The sequence below is a fragment of the Narcine bancroftii genome, chromosome 7 (genome assembly GCF_036971445.1).
Source record: "Narcine bancroftii isolate sNarBan1 chromosome 7, sNarBan1.hap1, whole genome shotgun sequence".
Classification (NCBI taxonomy): Eukaryota; Metazoa; Chordata; class Chondrichthyes; order Torpediniformes; family Narcinidae; genus Narcine; species Narcine bancroftii.
In genome coordinates this window covers 10,131,010-10,158,630 of record NC_091475.1, presented here as the reverse complement: position 1 = coordinate 10,158,630, position 27,621 = coordinate 10,131,010, and the positions used below count along the sequence as shown (strand labels likewise).

General features: G+C 40.1%; 1 long non-coding RNA gene across 1 annotated transcript in view; it reads left to right on the top strand.

Annotated features, from left to right (window-relative positions):
* Window positions 1-233: 233 nt before the first annotated feature.
* LOC138739768 (uncharacterized) overlaps window positions 234-27,621 on the top strand; it is a 103,738-nt gene continuing 76,350 nt past the window's right edge. The window contains exons 1-3 of the long non-coding RNA XR_011342404.1: window positions 234-407; window positions 3,507-3,620; window positions 23,955-24,006. This is a non-coding gene — a long non-coding RNA (uncharacterized lncRNA). The remainder of the gene's footprint in view (window positions 408-3,506; window positions 3,621-23,954; window positions 24,007-27,621) is intronic.

The following is a 27,621-nucleotide window of genomic DNA, read 5'->3' as shown; positions in this document are numbered from 1 at the left end:
TTGCATTATTTGTTAGTTTAATTCACCTGATTGATGGAGCTCAGCTATGGAATGGGGCAGCTGGGTTCACAGATGAATTCAAATCAGTCATCTGATTATTTTCCCTCTGGATTAATGGTTGTTGTTCTAAAGTGGTAATTTTACAAAATGGGCAACAGTGGACCAGCAGATCATTAAATACCTGCTCAAATTTATTTTCCATTACAGCATAATACATGGGCAAACAACCTTTGACCACTTGTTCTGCTCCTGCCAAAGGTTGATTCCATCTTCGTCAGCAAGGCACTGAAGGTTTCCTGATTGTGTCAGAGGTTCATCTCTGGAGCTTGGGCTGTTGATGGTTTGGACTGGATTCTGTGTGGCTGCGGGTGCACTGGAGGTGAATCCATGGACATGGCGGCTCTGAGGTGACTCTCTTTGCTTCTCTTTCTCTGACGTTAAGAGACGCTTCAGGCAATTTCTGTCAATGGCGAATGTGTCTGCCTTATGGCAGACTAAAACAAATTCCATGTAACATTGCACTGTTTTTATTACATGACAATAAAGGAACCTGGAATCTTGAACCTTGAATGTCTAAGCTATTCCAGTGACCCAGCCAAAAGGTGGAGGGGGAAATTCTATCCAAAAATGCTTAATGGCAGGAAGCAAAAGGTATCTTTGTGACTGGAAGGCTGTTACCAAAGCAGTTCTAAAGGGCTTATTACAGCTCCCTTGCACTTGACAGGATATTCTAATCATTTGAATTAAATATGGCGATATGATAAAGAAGTTAGAAAAATTAACAGTGAGGAAGACTTTAGTCTGCAGGAAGAAATGAACAATAGGTCAGGTGATGGAAAATGTGCAAAAGGGATAAAGTTCAGCTAGAGAGTGATGTGTATCCAGAAAGGCTGATAAAAGCAAACATCATAATTTCCAGAAAGTATCTGTGTTTGCAAATGAAGGGCCATTATCTGCAGAACTATGGGTCAGGACCTGAAGTTGGGTTTTGGCTAGTTAGCTCGTTTGTGAGATATGACCTCCTAGTGTTTTGTAAATGTCTATGATTATGTGATATTGAATTAATCAGTTAAAAAAGAACATTTACCAGAAGCATTAGTTCAAAACACTAATTCTTTATAACTTTTATTCAAAAAGGTCTGATGATGTTTGCTGTAAGACAGTTCACTTCAATGAACTGATATCCAAAAGGAAGATAATAATTTTTAAAAATCATGGATATTAAACTTCCTGTATTCTTTTCAGTTCAGTTCAACAGCATTGTTGTCAGTTCCTCCATACATACTTCTTAAATGTATGACAACCCCTCCCTTTTCTCCCACTTTCCTAAGGCTTTCATAGCTAATCTCCTCTCTTTCATTTTAAAATTTTAATATCACGCTGAAGTATGGGCAAAGTTTGATTTTATTCCTCCTTTATATCTCCTTTAGGCAAAGGTGAAAATTTACATGTTCTCTGATAATCTCCAATGTTACCAAATCACCCCAGAGGCACTGTCCATTTGGACACCGGCATTCACCTTGCTTCATCTTAAGGTTATCAAGACCAAGGCTTCCTTTTGGGTTTTCTGATAACCTAAATATGTTGATTGTATTTTCTTTCAAAGTGGCATTGTCAGTCAATTCTGCTAGTTTAGAGTTTTTGGCTAAACTTTCAAAACTGAATTGAACATTTTGATATCCATGTCATTACTCAATCTGCACTTTTTAACCTTTAACATTTTTTCTGGCTGCAACTAAAATCCTAAACCATGTCTTTATGTCCTCACTTGTTAGGTATTCTGATTCTAAAAAAGATATTGAGAATGCCATGCCTCATGTTTACACTCAGGCAAGGCCTCAAACGTCTCATTTCTCCTTTCTTTCCCACATCTGTTGCTTCCTCGTGCCTCATTAAATCTTTGCTTCAGTCTTTAAATCTTTCTTTGATTAAATGCTCTCTTCCTCCACGACCCCTTTCTGCTAGGATCTTGCATCTATTGGTCCTCTAATACTAACCATTATCAGCCATCTCCATGATCAGCTTTTGTATCTTGCCCTTGGCAGCTCTTCCAACCAGGCCACCACCTTCTCTCCTTTTTTCCAATCACCTTCAACCATCCCCATTTCACCAAGCAGTTACTTTACTAATTGTTTCAATTTTACCCTATTCATTACATCAGTTTAACTGTAAATCCTTTAAATTATCTTTTTCTGCATTTCAAAAATAATCTGAAAATAAAAATGATTACTTATAAAATTGGTTTCTGCTGTGGACCACATGCCTTGCAGGTTTTGGTTAGATTATATCAGACGACATTTTTTTCAGGTTCGCTTCCTGAAAAAAGGGGGTCGTGATAGCTTCAAGCTGAACATGAAGATAATGAACATGCTGAATCACGCAAGATGGAGAAACATTAACATTATTGAAAGTAGCAGGTTTAATCAGATAATGATGCTGACACATTGCATTAGTTCAACTGACTGAAAAATGTTTGCCGCTGATTTTCCCTTATACTTAGCATCTGATGCCTCTGCTATCAATGTCCAACAATAGTTGACCAGCATTGATGGATTCTAGTTGCCCTGATTCAGCTTTTCCATGATCACACTTTATGGTTTTGTATGCTTGAAATAGATGTTAATTATGACAGGAAATTAAAAAGATAGGTTATATCTAAACAACGGTATGTGATAGGAATATTTTAAGGTGATATTCATGATCAGCCCAAAATCCATAACATACACCCAAAAGTGTTCAGGAAGAAAAGTCTTCATTGTCTAGTGTTATTTAAGTAAATAGTCAATAATTCAAAATATGACTTGAAAATTATTGTTTTCTACATTATTGTAGTTGATATTGTCTTCAAACCAAAGAACTAACAATATTGTTGATTCAATTTGATAAAATCTTTTTTTTTAACATGACAGCAATCTAATATTTATTCTATTTCTAAATAATATAATTTTGTATAATTGTATGCTTTTAAGTTTTGTTGATTGAATGTGTTCATGTTTCTGAGGGCATATAAGCAGATGTGAATGTGTTTGCATAATATAATAATATATTTGTGTACAGAGATTTAAGTGTGCATATGTTTATATAGGTGCATGTGTGGATAATTGCAAAAATGCTTATTTGACATTTTAAAATCCATTGATCTATTTTGTGGCAAAAGCTTTTGTGGATGCTGTCCATGGTACTGATACATCCATGGGATAGAACAGGTTTAAAGTATGACAGGCTGGGACTGTGACTTAAGATAGTAAATATTCCTGAATTTTAATTCTTTAAAAACCTGAAATAGAACAAGAATTTAATAGATCATCTGCTCCATTTTGTTGATAATGATAATCTTATGCACATTATGAATTTGCAATGAGTAAAATGGAATTTTCTCCTCCGTAATCAGAATAACCTACATTCATGTGCTTCTTCTGTGACTTTGTCATGTTTGTAATTGCTGAAATTCAATAATCTCACAAATTAAAAGATCTGAACATTGCTTTCATGCTGTTTGTTCACAGAGGTAATCTTGTCAAGACGAGGCATAAGAAACTGACACCACGTGTCACGATGCAAACACTTGTGGAATTTGTGGATGTTACAACTATCTGCTTTAATGTCTTCACCACTTTAATGTAAGTAAAGTCTCAATTTCACTGGGGTTTCAGCAATAAAGCTTGAGAGACAGCATTCCATAGATTATAATTTTATTTCTTGCACGATAAGAGATATATTTATGCTATGTTGTCTTTTGAATTTGCGTCCATGGGTTATTTTCTCTTAAACCTATTTGGCACTGACATCTAAAGTCCAAAAGCTTCAGGTGCAGTGATGGGAAGAATTGAAGGTCGGAGGTAATAAATCTTTGACCTTTTACAGCTAACCCTTTCTGTCGGAGCGATGGCTTGCAACATGTTGAATTTTTATCAAATGTTTAAGACCAGGACGCAAATTGTGATCCCTGGGTGCTCGCCTTTAAAAACGGCCTTTCTTAAAGTATTTGTGAAAGTGCCATCCAGTATCCCAGATGGTTTACCGGATGCTATAACCAATTGGATTAGCTTCAGTTCCATGATCATTTAAAGGTTGACTAACTTAATGATTGGCTTATTGGTTAGAACAGGAAGAACTATCCCTGCTGGATTTGTGCAGCCATTTAAATTTGTTTTAAATCCTTTGGTGTGAATTTAAAAGAAAAACCCCATCAAATATGTATGTTTAAAAATATATATAAAATGATTAAAACGGTTCATTGAGTAGGAACCTCTATGAAACACATTAAACTGAAATAAATAATAATAAATATTTTAAAGAATCAAAAATATAGAGTCAAGCTTTATTTTCTCTTTACTATTGCATTAAATTTATAACATTGTCTTAAATAAAGCTCATCCATATAGCATTTTTGGCCTATCATTTTACAGTTATAGCTCAGGATTTTAGAACTAATTGGTTTCACTCTTAGTTTTGATGTTGAGTTCATTTGTGCATTTTTTTTCTCTATCCACTATCAAAAATAGACAGAAATATTGATGGAGACATTCAATTAGTGGATAATGGAGGAAAATATGTAGATATTTTCTGGAACATTCTTGCTCTTTGTTGCAAGACCTGTCTTCACAGCTAGTGATGGGTCATAAGAAGAATTTCCTCATGGTCAATGCCATGTCTCTGGCAAGATCCTTTGATGCCTTCATCTGCTGCCAGAGGCCACTGCTTCCCAAGGCATTGAATTCTGGGGGACAAGGACTACCCTCTATCTCCCTGACTTCTCCTCCACTCTGGCAGCTGAATGCCACCACAATGAGAGCAGTTGCAGGAAAAAGAATTGCTGTGGAAAAGGTCACTGGTAATCGGAAAATTCAATTATCCCCCATCAGTGCAGGACCCCTGTAGTGTGTAACAACTATGTTGGAGATTTTATCATCTGCCGCTGTATGCACCAATAGAGGGCAGTAGGCAGTGCTAGAGGATGAGCACGTAGAAGTCCCAGTGACTGAGTCAGAAAAAGAAGGAAACCGGTGTGATGCCACAACTCTACATCTACAGCCTCATCTCCTGGTCAGGTAGGTGAGGTTGGCATAATTTGCAGGGGACTTTGTTCTCTAATCATTACCACCAATAGTTCACACCAACAATCAACTAGGGGCAAGGTGCTGACTTTCTTAATTACATTAAAATATAGGAGGCCTTTCAGCCCATTGGATTCAGGGCAACTCCCAGCAAAGAAATTCCTTCAGTCCCATTCCTCCTTTTATTCTCCTGTAACCCTGGAGATTATTTTCTCTCACATGTTGATGAACTCCTCCTTGGTTCTTTTGCCATTTGTTTGCTCCAAGGATTAATTTGCATTGATCACTTTAACCCATTGGGATGTGGAAGGAAACTGGAGCACGTGGCAGAAACCCCCATGCAAACTCCTCACAGACAGCACCTGAGTTTGGGATCAAATCTAGGTCCCTAGGTTTTATCAGTAACTGCTGCACAACCACCCCACCCTAAGAATCTCTCACATGCAGCTTTGCAGTCCCATCTGTTCTGATTATAAATCTGGTCCAATTACCAAAATAGTCTGTGACATCTGTGCTCAATGGTGTGCAGTTTACTCTCTCTGTTTTCTGCAAAGAAATTAAATAGATGAATACATCTCTTACTTGAGTGGGGAGGGCCACATAAGGGGGAAATACCACATTACCCATCTCCTGCCAGGTACATCCAATAGAGGAAGGCTCCCTGACCCCCAACACACTGAATCTATTGCCTGCATGGTCTTAACTTGAATATACCTTTGAGTAAATATCAGAGCTGTCTTCCCATTCCTGCAACTATGTCTTCCATGGTAACAGTAGTGTTGCTGTTGTGTGGCACACATGTCCTGGCCAGTGTGTTAGAGAGGATCTGAGGGGGAACCTTTTTCAGATGGTGTGTATCTAGAATATACTGTCTGAGATAGTGGTGAAAGCAGAGTTGGAGAAGGTATTTAAGAAATGTCTGTATGACCACAAATCACCTAGGCATGGAAGGCTATGGGCCAAAAAATGGAAGATGGGATCAATACAGATCGGTGCCCACTAGGTGGCCAAGATGTTGTGGCAGAATTGTCAGTTTCCAAGCTGTAATATTATATGAGATACATGCCAAGAAGGTGGTCTTTTGTGTCAGGAAGGTTGAGTGTCCTGCTTGGACCTGCTGAAGAGTCTGCAGAAGGTACACATTTGTTTTCCAAGTTGTGACATTGGCATGAATGGAGAAGCATCCAATTAAACTCACATCCTCACAATGAAGGTCATGTTACGATGCATACCACTGAAGACAGTTGAAGCACCAGCTGCAGAAATTGGACGTGGACTTCCACACTTCTCAGATTGGTGCTCAGCACTCTTCTCTCTCAGCCATGTGTGTTTGCGCATGCACCCACATTTTGCAACCATCGCACAAAGGAAATGAAGGTGTGCACAAAAGGTTAATGACCTAAAATAATATAGTAATTAATAATTATACTTCGTGAAAATAATCTCTTAGCAAACTGTTTCTGTTTACTAATTAGTCGTTTAAACAAGTAGTTAATCATTAAAACATGACAATACAGATTTATTAGCCATGAGAGAGACTGTGCCAAAATTATCTTGAAACAATATCAAGTTTACATTTGCACAAGCCGTCAGGGCACACATACTCTTGTCACAGGGGAAAAAAAATTTGCACAACGTAAGATTTTTCCACATACTGACTACTAAAACTTAGAAGGAATTTTGGTGCTGAAACTGCAGTAACTGAGTGTGTTTCCATCAGGAACCACTCTGTCCCATGGTTTTGGGTGTAAATTCAGTTTCAAATAATTTTAGGCCTACTCCATGGTTCTTTTTAGTCAGGGATCTGATTGGTTTCAGTATAAACATAACAGTTGAGGACAGCAGGATAACATGAAATCCACTGATGGCAGAGTGTCCCTCTAAATCACGCCATTAGCCACATAAGTGGAGGATTGGCCTACTGGTTTTAGTGAGATTCAATAAATGTCAGCACGGGAGGAAAAGGGGGTTGTGTGAATTGTGACGTCATGAGGTGTGTGCCCAACACTAGAAAAATACCTCAGAGCCCACAGATATTAGATAATTTTCTCTCGAGTGAACAAAACATGCTCAGAACACGAGACTTTTATGTGTTATCTCTCCAGTAGAACAACATATATATGTGTTGATATTTTTGACAAGAGACCAAAATTCATAAGTTTAATTGGATGTGGAAAGATTAGGGACAGGCTTGTGAAATAGCCAATCCATCTGTGAAAATATCTTCTTAGTACTTGTGTGACCTTAGCTTGCTGGCTGATAACTGTGGAATGAACAGGTGAATTGATGCTTTAGGTTTACATTTACTTGAATCCTTAAGCCTTGGTCCTCAGTTCCACATCTGAACTAAGATAACTCACTTCTTCTGCAGGGAGATAGTGTGTGTGCATGGTAATTTTCATAGAGGCAGATTCATTCCCTGTGGATTCTGGCTCAAATGTTTAAAATTCATTCTTAATAAACAATATTGTCATTACATTTATTATTTATGTAATCACAGCTATCTGTGCTGTCTACTTAAACACACTGGAGTGGAGCACTGGGAGCTGGAGTGTGCATTAGATTTTGAAGGGAGCTGAAGGGCATTTTCTTCACACAGAGGATGGTGGGTAAATGGAACAAGCTGCCAGATAGGGAGAATTGTAACATTTATAAGATATTTAGACAGGTTCATGTATCGGAAAGGTTGAGAGGTTTATGGACAAAGGTCCTGTGTCTGTATTACCCAACTCTGTGACTGATTCCATGCAGTGGACATAGTACTGGTTGTGCTGTTCGATCTGCCAAGCTTAATGTCAGGAGAAATCAAAATGGGGCATGATGGAAATACTCAGCGGAGCAAGCAACTTTGGTGAAGAGAGGAACTGAGTCAATGCTTCAGACTGACAACCTTCATCACTGACTGCCCTTAGCCCCAGTTTCATTCCAGTGAAACTTCCTTAATTTCCTCCCTCTCTGAACAGAACAATTTCCAGGTGTGTTTTAGCTAGAGCTTTACACAACTGTGGTATTCCATTGAATTCTAGATACCGGCCAAGATTATACTACTGGTTTGCACACACACACGCACACACACCCATAGAGAGACCAACACACACTCTATATCACACACGAGGAAGAATGAAGCAATTAATATGTGACCCAAGGGTTTTGGATTATTGTTTCAGTCATGAAGACATACAGCACAGGAACAGGTTATTCAGCACATTGCATACCTCCCAGCATCTACCTGCACGAATCTTTAATTGGACCCTTAAAACATTGAACTCCATATTTCCTAGCTCCTCTCCATTTTGAAGGAAAATAGATCTTTGATCTGAAACATTACATCAGTTTCTCTTCCTCCAGATGCTGCCTGTCTAGCATCTCCAGCATGGTCTGTTTTTATGAAGTATTTAGACAATGATCTCATACTTCCTCACACTAAATTCCTTTGGGATTGTCCTGTTCACTCAATACCTCTTGGCTACTTTCTGCTCTCATCTACCATAACTATTGTTGCATCTAAATTGTCAGCAGGAAATACTGCACCATTCAATTTTGTCAGAAAAATTAAACTTAAAATACTGCAGGAAAATATTACCTATCAAGGGAAAATAGTCACTAATCTATTTGCACTGGATTTTCAGATAGTTTTTATTTAATGTTTAAGATTATTCAGCCTGAACTGACCTAGAAGTACAACCAAGGAACCAATTACTCTAACTCTCAAGTGACTGTCTATGGGTCTTACCATGAACCAGTTCTTTTGTTGGAGCACATACAACATTCAGCATCATCTTTACATGTTACCCTTGAATCATGTCTGATCAGGGAGTTTGATGAAGCTGTTTTGATAAACTGGCTCCTCATTATTTCAAGAATACAAGAACATAATAAATAGGAGCAGAAGTCGTCCATCCGCCCGTCGAGCCTGCTCTGCCGTTCAATGACATCATGGCTGATCTGATGATAGGCTCATCTCCACCTACTTGCCATTTCCCCCATATCCCTTAATTCCCCTTACTATGTAAAAATCTATCCAACCTTGCCTTAAATGTATTTACTGAGGTCACCTCCACTGCTTCAAAGGGTGGAAAATTCCACAGATTCGTGACTCTCTGGAAAAACTTTTGGGTGCAGGAGCATTACTGTCAATGCTTTACACAAAAATGTACAAATTGCCTCACCAATTTCTCAGAAATGTATAGCAATAACATGGAAGTCAGTAACAGATTTTAGGCATGAAAAGATGGCATGCAGAACTTTGTAACTATATACCACTTGAGACAATTACTTGTAGTTTACAAAATAAATATCGTGTATTTTGGAAAATATGGCACCCATATTTACGAAAGGTGGATTTGCATGTTTTATAGACTCTCTGAAGACCTGATCTTTTGGTAACCTCCAATATTAGACTTTATGATACAGATCCTCTACTCCTTTGGCATTTTCCGGTCTATTTTTCTATTTTCCGTTTTTTCTTTCTAGGGGTTTTGGGGGGAGGGGAGGTGGGAGGGTGTGCGTGTGTATGTGTGTGTGTGGCGGGTGGGGGAGTTATTTACCACATGTATAATTTTTGAATAATGTAATCATTAAATTTGTAAATAAAATATTTTGAAAAAAATGCACAATTGATGAGCAGAGAAATAATTCATGGCCCAAGTCTTCAAAACATATTGGGGTTGTAGGTTAGTTGGGGTAGTGAGACAGCAAGAAGGTCCTGTTACCATGATGTTTGTTTACACCGCACTGACAAAAGCACTGCACTGACAAAAGACAAAGGAGGAAAAACCCAACACCCAACCCCAACCAACCAATTTTCCCTTGCAACCGCTGCAACCGTGCCTGCCTGTCCCACATCGGGCTTGTCAGTCACCAACGAGCTTGCAGCAGACGTGGACATACCCCTCCATAAATCTTCGTCCGCAAAGCCAAGCCAAAGAAAGAAAAGAAAAGAATGTTTACATTTAAAATTAAATTGTTCTCGCAGACTTATTCGAAATAGAAATGCATATAGAGTACGAGGTGTAAAACATGAATGTCTACAGACAGTGTGATTGAAGTATGATGCATTATCAATAACTCGAAAGACTGGAGTTACAGAATAACAGTCTTTTAATTACAATAAACTCTAAGGAATTTTGTGCTGTGACCCAGGTTTTCTGGGGAGGGTTTATGGTGTTGGAGCCTTTAGACAGGCTCAAGAGGGAGGAGTCACAGGTACAGGCACAGCAAGTGGGAGAGCCAGATAACTGAGTGTAGAGCAGTTCACCACAAAGTAAAAACACAATGCTGGAGAAACTTAGCAGGCTCAGTACACTATATAAAGCAAAGATAAAGATATATAATCAACGTTTCAGGTTTGAGCCCTTCATCAAGGTATAAAACCTTTTTTTAAAACAAAGATTATGAATGGTTTAACATGACCTAACTGACCATTTAGCTTTAGGCAAAAAGCCACTGTTCACTGGCAATAAGACCTATCCTCCATTCTTTGGATCTATCTACTCATTTACTCAAAGAAATCTTATAATTTTACAATTGTTTCTTTAATCTTTGTGAATGATAATACTGGAGTAAATACTGATCTTAATTTTAGAGGTGGTACCCAGACTACATTGAAATAATTCCTCAGCAGCTCAAACAGCATCTTTGAAGGGAGAAACTGTTAACATTTCTGTTTTATTACCCTTCATTGAACTAAAATTAAAATATTCATAACATACATACAGCACAATAACAGGCCATTTTGGCCCACGAGTCCGTGCCATCCAATTTACACCCAATTAACATACACCCCCGGTACATTTCGAACAGTGGGAGGAAACCAGAGCCCCTGGAGAAAAAACACACAGATATGTGGAGAACATATAAACTCCTTACCGACTGAACCCAGGTCCTGATCGCTGGTGCTGTAAAGGCTTTGTACTAACCACTATGCCAAACGTGAAGACCCTTTTCCTTTAATCTGCATCGCTGCATGACCTGCTGAATTATTCGAGCATCTGCTGTATGCCAATTTTGTTCAATTTATTTCTTCGTCTTGGTGATCCTGTTATCCAGTAATAGCATGAGGGAAAATTTACAAACCAAACATTTATACTTTTCTTCATTTCACATGGTTTGCAAAGGTTCATGGACTCTGTGAAAAATGATTCCAGATTATAAAAACATCTCCAAGTAACAAGTGCACAAATCTGGAATGAACCAGCAAAGGAAACATAAAAGGTTAATTTAAAAAATATTGAGTCATACTTGAAATTGTAAATACAATTATTGGTATGGAATTCTATATATTTCATTTATCCAAAATATTTGTTGGTCTTTATGCTGTGGCAAAATAGCCATCCAATTAGCCTCTAATTTTTAGTCGTCAGTGCACAAAAAATCTTTTGTGGTCCAAAAAAATGTCCTGTGACAAAAGTACGTGCGCATTGAATGCTTGTGTAAATGTAAACTTGAAATTGTTTCAAGATCATTTTGGCACAGCCTATCTCTCATGGCTAATAAAACTATATTGGCATGTTTTAATATAATACAAGTGTGACTGCATTCTACGAAGTAATGTCCTTAGTTAAGATTTTATTCTATACTTTGAACTACTTTGTTCAGTTTGGTTGTTACATTAAATAAAAGATCAATGAGTATTTATTTTTATGTGATGCAATGTCAAAATACATTAATAACAATAATATTCATCAATTCACAGATTATTGCTATTAAAGTTGCTGGAAATGGTTAAATCAAAACTAGTTGACCAACTATCCAGATGCTTAATGTGAAAATCTTCACACATAGCATGGTTTATGTAGGTTTACAAAATATTTAATATAAAACTGCACAGAATAGCAGTTCTGCTATTAGTTATTTTGTTCTCTCTCCTGTCTTTGGTACTTACTCATTCTTTGTAAACTCTATCTAGACTAATAGAACTTCCATCCAAATGCTAGCTTTTGATTCTTATTAGCATATCCAAATGACATTCACCTAAACGGTTTCTCAGCTTGTTTTTGAGTTGATTCATTAAGCTAAAACCTCGCTCACAGTCCACACTAGACACGAGAAAGGTCCCCCCAATATCCATCGACTTTGCAAGGTTGCAAAACTGTTCATTTTGAAGTACAAATGCCATCATTTGAGCAAGGTTTGAAATAAGTTTGGATTTATTTTTTTCTTGCATGGAAAATTTGAAATCATTCACTAACTATTACAGTATTTTCATCTAGAAAATCTTGATATTTTAGACATAAGGCATTAAATGTTTATCGCCAAATGTGAAGTCACTATCTGCAATTATGGAGAAATCAAAAGCTGACCATTCTTGTACCTCATCCTCAGGAAACCTTCCTTCGAAATGAACATAAAGACGATTTATAAAAGTCAACAGTGAATTCGACATAGTGAATCAATATGTTTTTTCAATAAAAACTCAATAAGCTATCTATCCAGTGAATTTGAAACAGATCTTTGTAAACATGGCTGTAGTCGTGCTGCAGCTCTACAAACCGGAACAGGAAAAGTGAGGTGGCACAAATTAGTGATGTGCAAATGTGGTATTTGAAAAATGGACGAACTAGTTAACAGAAATAGTTGGCTAAGAGATTATTTTCATTAAGCATAATTATTAATTGCTGCATTATTGTGTGTACATTAATTTTCTTTGTGCGCGAGTTGCAAAACATGTGCGCGCGTACACACTCACAGCTTAGAGGGAACAGAGTAGGCATCATAATATATTCCCTTCCCCAAGAACCATTGTTTTATTGTTCAGAAATGGTTAAATTCTATTCTAAAATTATGTTAGAATTGATGACTTGGTGTTATGAAGATGTTGAATTATTTCTCTGGACAAAGCACCAGTGTAGCATTGTATTTTGTGGTGAACTAAATCCAAGAAAAATTATCTTTCTTTTTCCTCCCCTTTTTTTTTGTTTGGCTTGCATTCACTTGCAAACTTCTATAGTCCAGGATAATTTGTAATTACAAATCAGTGGATTTAAGTAACCTGGATTTAGAGCCATAAGAGGACACATGCTGTAACTGTTTGTGTGCCAATTGGTTTGTACAGTCTTAGCTGACAACATCAAACTATTTATTCTTTTGTGGCTTCCATTTCAACAACTTTAACCTTTAGAAACTCTGTGGTGTGAGGGCTGAAAAGCCTCTCACTGCAGAGCTTGTATAATGGCCACAGACTGTTTCATTAGCTGGATGATTCAGAAAACCCAGCCTCGCATTTCATGTTCGCCATCAGTTTTGTGAGTGGAATTGCATTTGGGATAGACAATGTGCTGAGGCCTCTATGTATTAGCACAAGTACGCCAGCCAATTTCATGTGTATTCGGAGTCTGAGCCTCACAAGGCCCCCAGCATGCAGATCAACGGATTAGGTGTCCATAACATCAGGTCAAGTGCCTAAAATGTAGCCGATAAACACCCAAATCTGACAACAGATTTTTTTCCCCCCTTTCTTAACAATTTCTGAAGGGTCTGATTAATCTGCTATGTCGCAGATGAAACTGGGATTGTTATCATTCTGAGCTGTAATTTCCAGAAGACTTGGGTTTTCTTAACAGTAACATGTATATCTAACTCTAATCCATTTAATTCCACCAAATAAAACATCTGTTAAAAGTGGATGTAGTTTGATGGTGCGAGTTTTCAATTTTTTCCCAATGCCTTGTGCAACTTTAATTAATTTTTTTTTTCTGTACTTTGGAGAAAGAATAAATGGAGTAAATCCTGTAAACCACACTTCCCTCAGAAATATTGTTCAATTTTGATATTTTTTAAAATGTGCCTACATGCAAGTTATTCTTATTTTATTTGGTGAAAGAAGGAAAGGATAGTTTTTCAGTGAATTCCTTTTAAATACAGGAGGAAAAAAGCAAATTATATCCCTTGCAACTGAAGGTAAGTTTCCACATGAGTTAATTCATTCTGAACCAACAAAAAATGGCCAAATAGTTAATTTTTTGTGAAAATGCACAAAAATTATCGACGTTCCTCATCCCATTATATGATGAATACTTTTGCCTGTTACGTGGAAGACTCGAAAATAAAGTATTTGAGGCACAGTGGACCAATCAACAAGATCATCTATCCTAATATTAAACATGTTAAGATAGTTTTTCTAACTAATGGTTGTAATGACAATCATATATCTTTTTAACATGCCAAAGCCAATCAAGACTAAATTCTAAAAAATCTGAGCTTCCTTTGCCACAGCTCAACTGCCTGTCATTAGTTCCATTTATATTTTGTACTTATCAATTGTATTTCCTGTTGTAATCATTGAGGCCGTAACCAGTTTACTCTTCCAAGAAATGAAATATCAAGTGATCGCAACAGCGGCTTCATAATATTAAATGTTTATTCCCATTAATTCTGGCAACCAGAAATATAATGTCTCAGTTCTTTCCTTTGTGCAGTCAGTTAATGTTATGCAAAAGCTGCTTCAGAATTAACAGATCCTTCATTTCTGGAATGTTTGGATCTAAAGTTTGACTGAATGTTAACCGAAATGCATTTCATAAGATGCGAGACCCATTAGGTTAGAGAAGTGTTAAGCGTCCCCTGCAAGATGTATTGCTCAAATGTAAAAAAGATTTCTGCCAATTAAAGTCTTGTCATTTTATTTTTTGCTGAGCAGCTTGCAACTAATGTGCGTGTGTGTTACACTGAAGGGAATATTGGATCTTGGAGCTTGAGCAGTTGAACTGTCGTGTAAGGTCTGGGGGTGTGAAATGCTTTGTAGGCTGCACCTTACTTGAGCATTGATCAGTGGGGCCCCACAGCTATTGAATGCTGTTCCTCTTGTAGGATGCAATTGTTCAAAGGTGTGGCTCATTTCAGGCATTTAATCTTGGGTGAATGGAGCTTCTATGCCCGTTTTGTTTTGACCTAGCGATCACCAGCAGCTGGTCAGTGGAAGGCAACAATGACCACAGGGGTGGGACAGGGCTTGTGCTGTCTGCAGATGCCTACAAACCCAGCATTGACCTTGGATGGTTCCATAGCAGGGTGCCTTGTTAGTCCCAGTGGGAGTCCAACATCCCAAACCGCTAAAGCCACAGGGGGCTACCTGAGGGCTTTGTCCTTGCTTAATAACATTTAGACCTGATACACATGCAGAACAAGTGACACAGATTTGAGCCAATATGTGCGAGGCTGCCAAAAACAAAACACAAACAAGAAAAAACTAATTTACAAACTAATTCCAGTCACCATTAGCTGATAAATGCATTCATGTTCGAATCTGCTGTTTGAAGTCACCAAGCATTAACATATGGTACTTTCAGTTAACATTCACTCAGCTGAATGTTGAGTTCCTGCCTAGGGCATACATTGCTGCTTGGCTCTGTAGAGAGACACACCGTGGAACAAGTTTAATGGGAATGATTGGTATAGTGATTACAAGCTTGTTCTCATTTAAAGCAGGTATCTGAACAAATTAAATAAGACATGAAAGTACAACATGAAAAAAGGTGTGTCACCTTCAACTAATTTACAGTATAACTCTTTGATATCTGTAACAGACTGATTTTTGACCTCTAAACTAGGGCCCTAATATGTGGAATTCCCTCTTAATCTCTTGTTGGTAATGCCAGTGGACATCAAAGGTAGTTTGTTTGACTCTCTATTGTTGAAGATGGTCAGTGTCAGGCGGTTTTTGTCTGTGTGAAATTTACTTGACAAGCAACTTATTGCCCCTTGTCTGAATGTTGCTCAAATCTTGCTGTGAATGCTTGAATTGAGCATTGTAAGTAAACATTCCCACTTCTGACTTCTGACTGAAGTTCATTGATAAGGCAGATGAAGATGGCCTTGCTCTGATGAGCTCCTGCAGAGATGTCCAACAGCAGGGAGAGTTGAACGCCAAGAGGAATGATTTTTCAGGCAGTATCTTGCTGCACCTTCAAAGTAATAATAGCAGATGTCTTGTCAACGTCAACTCTCTTTTAGGCCAGGGCATTTTCAAGGTTCAACCAGAAGTTTGAATCTTCCATGGTGGATGAACATTGCACATTGGTTTCAGGTTAGGATGAAGCAAAGGTCAGTAAGTGCTTGTTATTTCCAGGAGTCCCTAAGACACTGACATAACTCACTCTTGATATTGAGGCTTCCATTTTATTCCTCCAGAAGTAAGTGTACTCACAACCTTCTTTGAACTTGCAGTTTTGTGTCTGTGGTGTCTCACTCAATGCATCCATGTGAACATTAAAGTATCTGCAGTCCCGAACACCAGAGTAGGAAGGGAAATAGCCCTCTGGCAAAGTGTGATCAGCAATGAAGGAGGAGTCCCTTAACATTATGTTTGGAGTATGACCTCATCACAAAAAGGACCCTGTTTTATCAGGAGGAAAAGCTGAAGAAAATTCCAAACCCTGACAATACATCTTGTCCAAGTAAGAGACCATTAAAGTATCTGGTTCACCTGTGTCATGATGGTCATGGTGACAGTGGGACTGGCCATTAGCTAATCTGTCCCATTTGCTCCATCAACCTTTTGCATATAGGAAATCAGGGAAGCCTTCATGGTCTCTGATGACTATACCTGTAAGAAGAGGATCCAACTTACCAAGCATGCCAGGAAACTGGAACTGTAGCTGAATGAACTCCAGATTAGAATGAAGATTTTGCTTGCTATACATTTTTGGGTGTATTTTATGGATTTTTGGGCTGCTGTTCACGAAAGTCACCTTAAAACTTTGCTATCATGACTTTTAGATATAATTAATTTTTTGTGAGTCGTATTTTAAGTCTACAAGCCTGCAAAACCATAAATTGAAACGTCATTGAAAATTCATTTTCTGCATTCGCACTTGCACTTCTTCCCTGCTGATCTTGGTGCAGTCAGTGATGAACATGGTGAAGGGTTTCACCAGGACATTGCGACCATGGAAAAGCGGTATCAGGTTAACTGGAATCCATCAATGCTGGCCGACTATTGTTGGACACTGACATGAGAGGCATCAGATGCTGAGTACAAATGAAAATCAGCAGCAAAACGTTTTTAGGTCAGTTGAACTATCGCAACGTGTCAGCGTCATTATGCAATTCAACATGCTAATTCAATAAAAGTTAATTTAATGTTTCTCCAACCTCCTTCGTGATTCAGCAAATCTGAAATTGTGTTCAGCTTGAAGTTGTCTATCGTAATCCCCATTTTCTTCAGGAAGTAAACTTTTGAAAATATGAGTTGTTCAGTGTTATTCAGGGGTCTGAGAGGGTGATGGATAATAGTTACAGGGAGGCAGTCACACCAAGGAGGCAGGTAACTGCGTGACCATCAGGAAAGGGAATAGGCAGTCAGTGCAGGGAATCCCTGTGGGCATTTCCCTCAATAACACTTACAGTATACTATCTTGGATTGTATGGGGAGGTGGGGGGAGGGGAACAGGGATAAACCACAGTGGTGTGATCTCTGGCAGGGAGTCTGGCCCTTTAACACAAGGGTAGGGGGATGGGGGAGAAGAGGCAAGCTGTAGTGATATTAGATGTAATGATTAGGGGAACAGATAGGAGGTTCTCTGGATGAGATCAAGACTCCTAGATGGCATGTTCCCTCCTGAGTACCAGAATCAGTGATGTCTTGGATCAAGTCCACAGCATTCTCAAATAGGAAGGTGAGCAGCCAGAGGTCATGGTTCATATGGGGATCAATGATGAGGTTAGGAAAGGTAAGGAATTCTTGCAAAGTGGAGAGAGTTGGGTGCTACATGGCTAATGATATGCTGCAAGAGGGGAACCAGATTTTTGGATCATTGGGCTCTCTTCCAGGGAAGATCGTCAAGATGGGTTGTATCTGAACTGGAGGGGGGGGCCAAATATCCTTGTGGAAAGGTTTGCATGTGCTACTCCAGCGGGTTTAAACCAGAGTTGCAGGGAGATGGGAACCAGATGCAAAGCAGATAGTTGAATGGCTGTGGGGAGGTGGGGTGGGGGGGTGGGGGGAAGACATTGCTAAGCCTGTAGGCAAAGACCGAAAGGTTGAGCATGGTGGGAATAATGTTCTGCATTGCATCTATTTCAATGTAAGGAGTATTGTAGGAAAGGCAGGAGAGCCTAGACTCTAGGCTCTAGAGCAGTGGTTCTCAACATTTTTCTTTCCACTCACATACCACTTTGAGTATTCCCTATACCATAGGTGCTATGTGATTAGTAAGGGATTGCTTAAGGTGGTATGTGAGTGGAAAGAAAAAGTTTGAAAACCATTATTTTAATGGTACCTCATTGACTCATTATGTGCACGATTTCCTAACTCCAAAGGAAATGAGCCAATGACAATTTTTCTCAAGCAAAATATTTCAGTAACTATTGGGTCTAGAGCAGTGATTCTCAACCTTCCATTCCCATTCACATACCACCTTAAGCGATCCCTTACTAATCACAGAGCACTGATAGCATAGGGATTACTTAAGTGGTCTGTGAGATGAAAGAAAAAGGTTGAGAACCACTGGTCTAGCATGTGGAATTATGACATTGTGGTCAGCAGTGAGACTTGCTTGGAGGAGGGGCAGGACTGGAAGATTAATGTTCAGGGGTACCGTTGTTTTAGATGTGATAGAGTGTAAAGGATGAAAGGGGGACGGGTTATGTTGCTGGTCAGGGGAAATATCATGGCAGTGCTCAGACTGGACAGACTAGAGTGCTTGTCTGTGAAGGATATATGGATAGAACTGAGGAAAGAGAAAGCGATAACAACATTAATGGGATTAAATCATAGACCACTCAATAGTCAGTGGGATTTGGAGGAGCAAATTTGTAGGGAGAGATCAGAAAGTTGCACAAAATTCATATGGTTGAGATGGTAGGTGAATTATAACTTTCCACATATTGGCTGGGAGTCCCATACCATAAAAGGGCTGGATGGTTTTGATTTTGTCAAATCCATTCAGGGAGGTTTCCTTTATCAGCGTAGAGAGCTCTCAACTAGAGAGACTGCAATACCGATTTCCTATCAGTGAACAAGTCAGGACTGGTGATGGAAGCATGGTCCTCGGATTGAGATTCTAAATTGGAGAAAGGCCAATTTTGATGGTAGCAGAAGGAATCTGGTAAGTGTGGTTTGGGACAGGTTGTTTTCTGGCAAAGTGTGCATAGGAAGTGGGGATGCTTCAGAGAGAACTTTGAGAGTAAAGCGTTTGTACATTCCTGTCAGAATTCAAGGCAATACTTTGTTTTTGAGAGATATTGATGCACTGGTTAAAGGTTATCAGCAGCAAGAATAAAGTACTTGAGGAGAATAATAAATTAGAAAAAAAACACTTAAAGAAATCAGGAGGGCTAAAGAAGGCATGGGGTTGCTCTGGCAGAGAGTGAAGGAAAATCCCAAGGGCTTTCACAGCTATATTAACAGCTAAAGGGTAGCAAGGGACAAAATTAACCTTCTTGAAGATGACAGTGGCCATCTACACATTAGAATCAAAAGAACTGGGGAGATCATAAATGGAATTTTTGCATCTGTATTTACTTGGGAGACAGAGACAGAGTCGATAGAGGAGGAGGAGGAGGTGCCTGCTGTTTTGAGGCAAATGGGGCGGATCAATCCTTGGGGCCTGACATGATAGTTCCTCGAGGGAATCTAGTGCAAAGATTGCAGTGATCTTGGCATTGCCCTGGAAAGAAAATGTAACAGAATCATAATGTTGCATAGAAACACACCTTTTGGAGCAGCAAGTCCATACCTCTTTGCTGCACATATTCTAAACAGTTCCAAACCAGTAACTAAGATTGATTTAGCAGGAGGGAGATTGAAAAATTGGCTGAATGGTGTACTAACAACAACCTCTCACTCAGTGTCACCAAAACCAGGGGGATGATTGTCAACTTTGAGAAGCAAGAACCAGAGGTGTGCAATCGAGTGATAATTGAGGGAATCAGAGGTGGAGTGAGTGAACAAATTTAAAACTCCCGGGAGTCACTCATCTTGAGGTACCTTTCCTAGACCCAACATACTAATGTCATTGTGAAGAAAGAGCAGCAGCACCTCTATTTCCTCAAGAGTTTGTGGAGGTTTGGTTTGACATTGGAAACCTTGGCAACTACCACGGATGTGTAGTGGAAAGTGGGCTGACCAGCTGGCTTGAGGGAACCAATACTCCTGCAAAAAGTAGTAAACACAGCCCAGTACATCAGAGGCAAAACTCTCCGCACCATCAAGAAAATCGACATGGAACGTTGTCATTGGAGAGCATCAGCAATCAACAATGATCCACACCATCCAGGACATGCACTGTTCTCACTGCTGACATCAGGAAAGAGGTCTAGGTGCCACAAGACTGGAAACACCAGATTCAGGAACAGTTGCTACCCCTCCACCATCAGACTCCTCAACATAAACTCAAATCTATCCTGGGACCCCTGCTCTTTGTGATTCAAAAAAATATAGAACTGACCCAAAGTTTGCGGACAATATGAAAGTTGGAGGAGGAGTTGTGGATGGTGCTGAAGGTTGTTGTAGGTTACAAAAGGATATAGACACGATGCAGAGTTGGATGGGAAAGTGGCAGATGGAGGTCAATCTAGGTAAGTGTGAGGTGATGCATTTTGGAAGGACAAACCAGAAGGTTGAGTACAGGGTTAATGGTCATTAACTGAAGAGTGTGGATAACAGAAGGACCTTGGGGTCCAAATCCAAACATCCCTCAAGGTTGCCCCCCGCAGGTTGATAGGATAGTTAAGAAGGCCTGTGGAATGATGGGCTTCATTAATAGGGGGATTTATTTCAAGAGTTGAGAGGTCATGTTGCAACTCTACAAATTCTAGGTGAGACCACATTTGGAGTATTGCGCTCCTTTCTGGTCACCTCATTATAGGAAGGATTTAGAAGCTGTGGGAGGGCGCAGAGGAGTTTACCAGGACGTTGCCTGGATTGGAAAATAAATCTTATGAGGCAAGGTTAACAGAACTGGGACTTCTCGCTCCCTTTTGAGTGTAGAAGGATGTGAGGAGACTTAATAGAGGTCTACAAGATTCTGAGAGGTGTAAATAAGATTGACAGTTAGTACTTTTTTTCCTCCAAGGGCAGGAATACAAAACACCAGAGGACATATGTACAAAGAGAAGAGAGGGAAGTTTAGTCAAGAAACCAGGGTAAGTTTTTAACACAGAGTGGCGGGTGTCTGGAATGCCTTGAATATCTGGATGGTGGTGGAGGCTAAAACATTTAAGAGATTCGTAGAGAGGCAAATGGATGGAAATAAAGGTTATGGGTTGGGAGGGTTTAGTACGTTTTATTAAGAAATATATGGGTTGGCACAACATCCTGAAGGCCAAAGGGCCTGTAGTGTTCTGTTTTGAATCAGATACTCATTTAAGGGCTTACTTTGCACATTATTTATTACTAAATATTTATTTTTCTGTATTGCACAGTCAGTTTGTTCACATTTCTTCTTTTGTATACATAATTTTCTACTTGAGTAGAGTTAGTTAAGTAGTAATTCTGCCTGACCCACAGGAAAACAAATCTCAGGGTTATATGTGCTGCCAGGTATGTACTCTGACACGAAATTTGAACCTTGAACTTTGAATAACACGATTTTAAAGTTTTCAGTGTTTTAAGTTAGTTTATGGTCCTGCCAGTTTATTTCTTTGTGATCACTTCATTCCCTGTGAGATGTCCTGTATGAAATTTCAAAATACTTTTGAGGAGGTTACACATAACAGAGTAACTTATTTCAGGGATATATTCCTTGGACCTCTGCAAAACTCACAAAAGTTCACAACTGCAGGTTCCAATTAAATCATTTTAGTAGGGGATTAAGTGGTTTTGTGAACATTTCTGCAAAGTGCACACAATTAAAAGGAATCCCAAAATAACTCATCAAAGTCGTTTACCATCCCAGACATAAAATCTTGCTGGATATTTTATTAATCAGACACTTGAAACTGCAGAGAGCAATTTGTGGAGGTTTTGAAAAATGAGGATATAATCACTGAAGAGAACTTTGCAGATGGACTTTTAAGTGGTTGTAGAGCTTCCATTGAAGCCCTATCTGCATCACACTTTGGAGCTATCTAGCATCTCCTTAAATGCACGGATGATCTTCTTCTTTGGCTTGGCTTCGCGGACGAAGATTTATGGAGGGGGTAAATGTCCACGTCAGCTGCAGGCTCGTTTGTGGCTGACAAGTCCGATGCGGGACAGGCAGACACGGTTGCAGCGGTTGCAGGGGAAAATTGGTGGGTTGGGATTGGGTGTTGGGTTTTTCCTCCTTTGCCTTTTGTCAGTGAGGTGGGCTCTGCGGTCTTCTTCAAAGGAGGTTGCTGCCCGCCGAACTGTGAGGCGCCAAGATGCACGGTTTGAGGCGATATCAGCCCACTGGCGGTGGTCAATGTGGCAGGCACCAAGAGATTTCTTTAGGCAGTCCTTATACTTTTCTTTGGTGCACCTCTGTCACGCTGGCCAGTGGAGAGCTTTGTCACTTAATATATTCCACGTTCTTACCAGTCCTTAAATTAAAAAAAAATCTTTCCCCTGTCTTCCTTTCTGAATATATTATTGATTATCTTTTGGTTCCTTGATTTGGTCCTCCTTCCTAGTTCTTCGCACTAAGTGCCTAAATAGTTGTAGAATACTTAAATATGCTGCTCCGCAAACCTCATCTACTGATGAGAAACAGATTGTACTGACTTTCCTCACTCCTGGAAACTCTCCAATACATAATATTGGCAGATTATCTTCCATATGGTAAAGAATTACTTTCTCAAGGCAAGAAAACATTTGGATCTTGAACAAGTTCTAATGATAGTGGTAATGAGTTTATTGTCATACTCAAAAGTACAATATACATACGCACTGGAATTCTTATTTGCTGCAGCCAAAAAGACACTTTTGTAAGCAAAAATAACTCCAATGCTATATATTAAATCATTCTCTATGAAAAGAGATAAGTATAAAAGATAGATATATAATAAATATTCACGGTTCATTGGTGCAAGAAGTGGTATTTCAATAGTTCAGTCTGATCTTTTGTGGTGTCGCAGTAGTTTATTATGGTTTTTCCACAGCCGCTGCGATAAATTCCTATTGATAATTTTCACACTTCCCTTCTGGAGTGGCTGTTCACACAGGAAAGACATTTACACTAAATACCTGAGTTGTGGTAATACTGTCGGCCGGACGTGGGTCAGTGTCGACCGGGACATAGACCCTGCATGCATCGTACAGTGTCGATGCCATTCTATTCATTTAGCCCATTGTTGTGGACTGCCCGCTGTTCAGTTATGTCTCGGGCTGTTGCAGGAAAAATATCGGAACGGGAATGAGTCACTCATTTCCGTTCCGAACTTTTTACACAGCTTGCGATGCGGGGATTTTGCAAAAATTTCCCATTACACAGCAGCTGTGTAAAAACCATAAGTGATCTAAGAGGGTAATAGTAATAAAATGGGAAGAAATATATTGAAGCATTATAGGTATCTAGAAGTGGAGGTCTAATCGTAATGAAATACAATTAAAGAGGTCTGTCATTGAAGAACGGGGGCAACATAAAGTTAAGTAGCGCAAAGCATTAAGACTTAACGATGTAATTGGTTTTGATTTCACATCAGCATGTGTTAATAATGGCTTTGGATGTTCGGCTGGAGTGTCCTCTATAATTAATCTAATGGTGTGCTGCATGCCACTGAAATTCAGTGCCATAATGTCTAATCTGGCAGTGATTTAATTGGCACAATTGAATTTATTATACTATCAGTCTCTCAGCTGCTGCTGTGTAACCCCTCATCAGAAAATAAATAAAATGTGTTTCTAACACACTTTATTAGTGCTGTTAAAGAGTTGAACTGATTACTGCTAGAAAAGCTGTAAGTTAGTGGCAAATTTCTATAATTATCTACCAGGAAGGTCAAAGCATTTGTTGAACTCGGCCATCAATTCAAATTGATTTTCTCTCCTATTTACAGGCTGAAGTCACACGTGTTGTTAAAAGTGGATAGAGCACAGCAGATACTTGTGGTATGTTGTAAATAATTACTTGTTGGAATTCAAAGATTAATGCATGTAACATTGTCTGGAACACGATCCTAATTAGATTCAGAAATGATACAGTAAATGCTTTGAGTTTGTTCTTGTTGACATTCAGCCTCAATGGTATATTTAAGATGGTCTTGTGGGGCATATTTTTCACCCAAGGATTGGTTGAAATCTGAAGCAAGCTCTGATTAGAAAGTGGGTGCAATTGGGACATTCAAAAGACATTTTGACAGATATAGGGAATGTTTGTAAGGATATACACCAAAAAAGCAAGCAATTGGGAATGCCCCTAAATGCCAACCTGGTCAGCATAGATGAGTTGGATTTTGCTGTATGGTTCCATGCCATTTACCTATCATATCATTAAGGGGCAGAATGTTTGGCGTAGTGGTTAGTGCAATGCCTTTACAGCTCCAGCGATCGGGACTGGACCGGGGTTCGAATCCTGCGCTGTCTGTAAGGAGTGTGTACATTCTCCATGTGACTGTATGGCTTTTCTCCGGGGGCCTCCGGTTTCCTCCCACCCTTCAAAAACATACTGGGGCGTGGGTTAATGGGGTGTAAATTGGGCAGCATAGACTCTGGGGCCCAAAGGGCTTGTTACCGTGCTGTATGTCTAAATTTAAATTTATACAACATGTTTCTTTCTTTTTTCTTTGGCTTGGCTTCGCGGATGAAGATTTACGGAAGGGTATGTCCACGTCTGCTGCAGGCTCGTTGGCGACTGACAAGTCCAATGCGGGACAGGCAGGCATGGTTGCAGCGGTTGCAAGGGAAAATTGGTGGGTTGGGGTTGGGTGTTGGGTTTTTCCTCCTTTGTCTTTTGTCAGTGAGGTGGGCTCTGCGGTCTTTTTCAAAGGAGGTTGCTGCCCGCCGAACTGTGAGGCGCCAAGATGCACGGTTGGAGCCGATATCAGCCCACTGGCGGTGGTCAATGTGGCAGGCACCAAGAGATTTCTTGAAGCAGTCCTTGTACCTCTTCTTTGGTGCACCTCTGTCTCAGTGGCCAGTGGAGAGCTCGCCATATAACACGATCTTGGGAAGGCGATGGTCCTCCATTCTGGAGGCGTGACCCACCCAGCGCAGTTGGGTCTTCAACAGCATGGATTTGATGCTTGTGGACTCTGCCAGCTCGAGTACTTCGATGTTGGTGATGAAGTCATTCCAATGAATGCTGAAGATGGAGCGGAGACAGCGCTGATGGAAGCGTTCTAGGAGCCGTAGGTGATGCCGGTAGAGGACCCATGAGTCAGAGCCGAACAGGAGCGTGGGAATGGCAACGGCTCTGTACACGCTGATCTTTGTGTGTTTCTTCAGGTGCTGTTTTTCCATACTCTTTTATGTAGTCTTCCAAAGGCGCTATTTGCCTTGGCGAGTCTGTTGTCTATCTCGTTGTCGATCCTTGCATCAGATGAAATGGTGCAGCCGAGGTAGGTAAACTGGTTGACCGTTTTGAGTTCAGTGTGCCCGATGGAGATGTGGAGTGGCTGGTGGTCATGGTGGGGAGCTGGCTGATGGAAGACCTCAGTTTTCTTCAGGCTGACTTCCAGGCCAAACATTTTGGCAGTTTCCGCAAAACAGGACGTCATGCGCTGGAGAGCTGGCTCTGAATGGGCAACTAAAGCGGCATCGGCTGCAAAGAGTAGTTCACGGACAAGTTGCTCTTGTGTCTTGGTGTGAGCTTGCAGGTGCCTCAGATTGAAGAGACTGCCATCCGTGCGGTACCGGATGTAAACATTGTTGAGGTCTTTATTGGCTTGTTTCAGCATCATGCTGAACAACATGTGATATGCATACAATATGCGTAGCTCTTCACACCCGAGTTTTGCAATAGAACACAAAAGGATATTTTTGATTCCCACCCACTTAATTTTTGGAAGAAAAAATTTCTCACTCAAAAGGCAAAACAAAATCTCTAAATTTCATGGCATTGTAGATCCCAGAATGATATGGTACAGGCGTTCGTCATTCAGCCTGCCTTGTGCATCTTTCATAGTGATTGCTTTGGTTCTCCTGTAAAGCTGTTCAATTAATTCCACTTCTCTGCTCTTTCTCCTTTGCGCTGTAGATTTTTTTTCCCCTGTCAACTACATGTCCAATGCTATCACTGAAACCAAAAAAATGAAACACAATGCTGGAGGTACTTTCCTGTTTTACTTCTTACCATTGAATCTGCTTCTCCCACCCCACCCTTTCTGCAGAAAATAAAAATGACCCACGCTGTCTCTTGTCTTGATGCTGGAATTCCTTTAAAAGGCCTGCTACTGATGCACATGATAAGTTCGAGCTTAACTTTTGAATTTTCACTGTGTGACAGTTGGGCTTTGTGTGATGATGCCTTTAGGTGGTGGGGTTAGTTTAGGCTGCTGGCAGTGAGCGTTTGCGTGCAAGGATGCAAAAGAATCTCTGCTCACAAATGAGCAGAAATAACTGTTTCAGAAAAATCCAGAAACAATTAAGAATGAAATTGCCATTTATTTTTAAAAAAAAAATCCAGTTCACACAACCAGTTAAAAGACCTAGCCAATCTCTTTCTTTCTTTTCTTTCTTTCTTTTGCTTGGCTTCGCGGACGAAGATTTATGGAGGGGGTAAAAAGTCCACGTCAGCTGCAGGCTCGTTTGTGGCTGACAAGTCCGATGCGGGACAGGCAGACACGATTGCAGCGGTTGCAGGGGAAAATTGGTGGGTTGGGGTTGGGTGTTGGGTTTTTCCTCCTTTGCCTTTTGTCAGTGAGGTAGGCTCTGCGGTCTTCTTCAAAGGAGGTTGCTGCCCGCCAAACTGTGAGGCGCCAAGATGCACGGTTTGAGGCGATATCAGCCCACTGGCGGTGGTCAATGTGGCAGGCACCAAGAGATTTCTTTAGGCAGTCCTTGTACCTTTTCTTTGGTGCACCTCTGTCACGGTGGCCAGTGGAGAGCTCGCCATATAACACGATCTTGGGAAGGCGATGGTCCTCCATTCTGGAGACGTGACCCATCCAGCGCAGCTGGATCTTCAGCAGCGTGGACTCGATGCTGTCGACCTCTGCCATCTCGAGTACTTCGACGTTAGGGATGTAAGCGCTCCAATGGATGTTGAGGATGGAGCGGAGACAACGCTGGTGGAAGCGTTCTAGGAGCCGTAGGTGGTGCCGGTAGAGGACCCATGATTCGGAGCCGAAGGTAAGTTAGCTAATTTGACCTTAATCCCTCATGTACCTTCCTCTTTGTAGAAGTGAGTGAACTTGCTCTTCCTTTGCCAGGTCTAATTTGACAAATGTTCAGCAGACACCTTGCGCTTTGCTCCGAATTATGTGGTGGGTTCATCGTTTTTGTGGAGTCAGGCAATAGCCACTGAAGAAAGGTCAGTGAGTTCAAGTCTTCCTGTGCTGATCCCAAATTCACTGATTCTTACACAGGAAGGTACTCATTGTTCAACACAGAAGCATTGACTTTTCTGTGACCTGCTGAGTTTCTCCAGCACGTTTGTGTACTTGCTGACTTATCCCAGCAAGATTTGCCTGTTAAATCTGTGGCCTTTGGTTACTGTCTATTCTGCTGGCCAGAAACAATTCATTGTTTCATATACTTCTCAAAATTCAGGACAATTCTCACCAT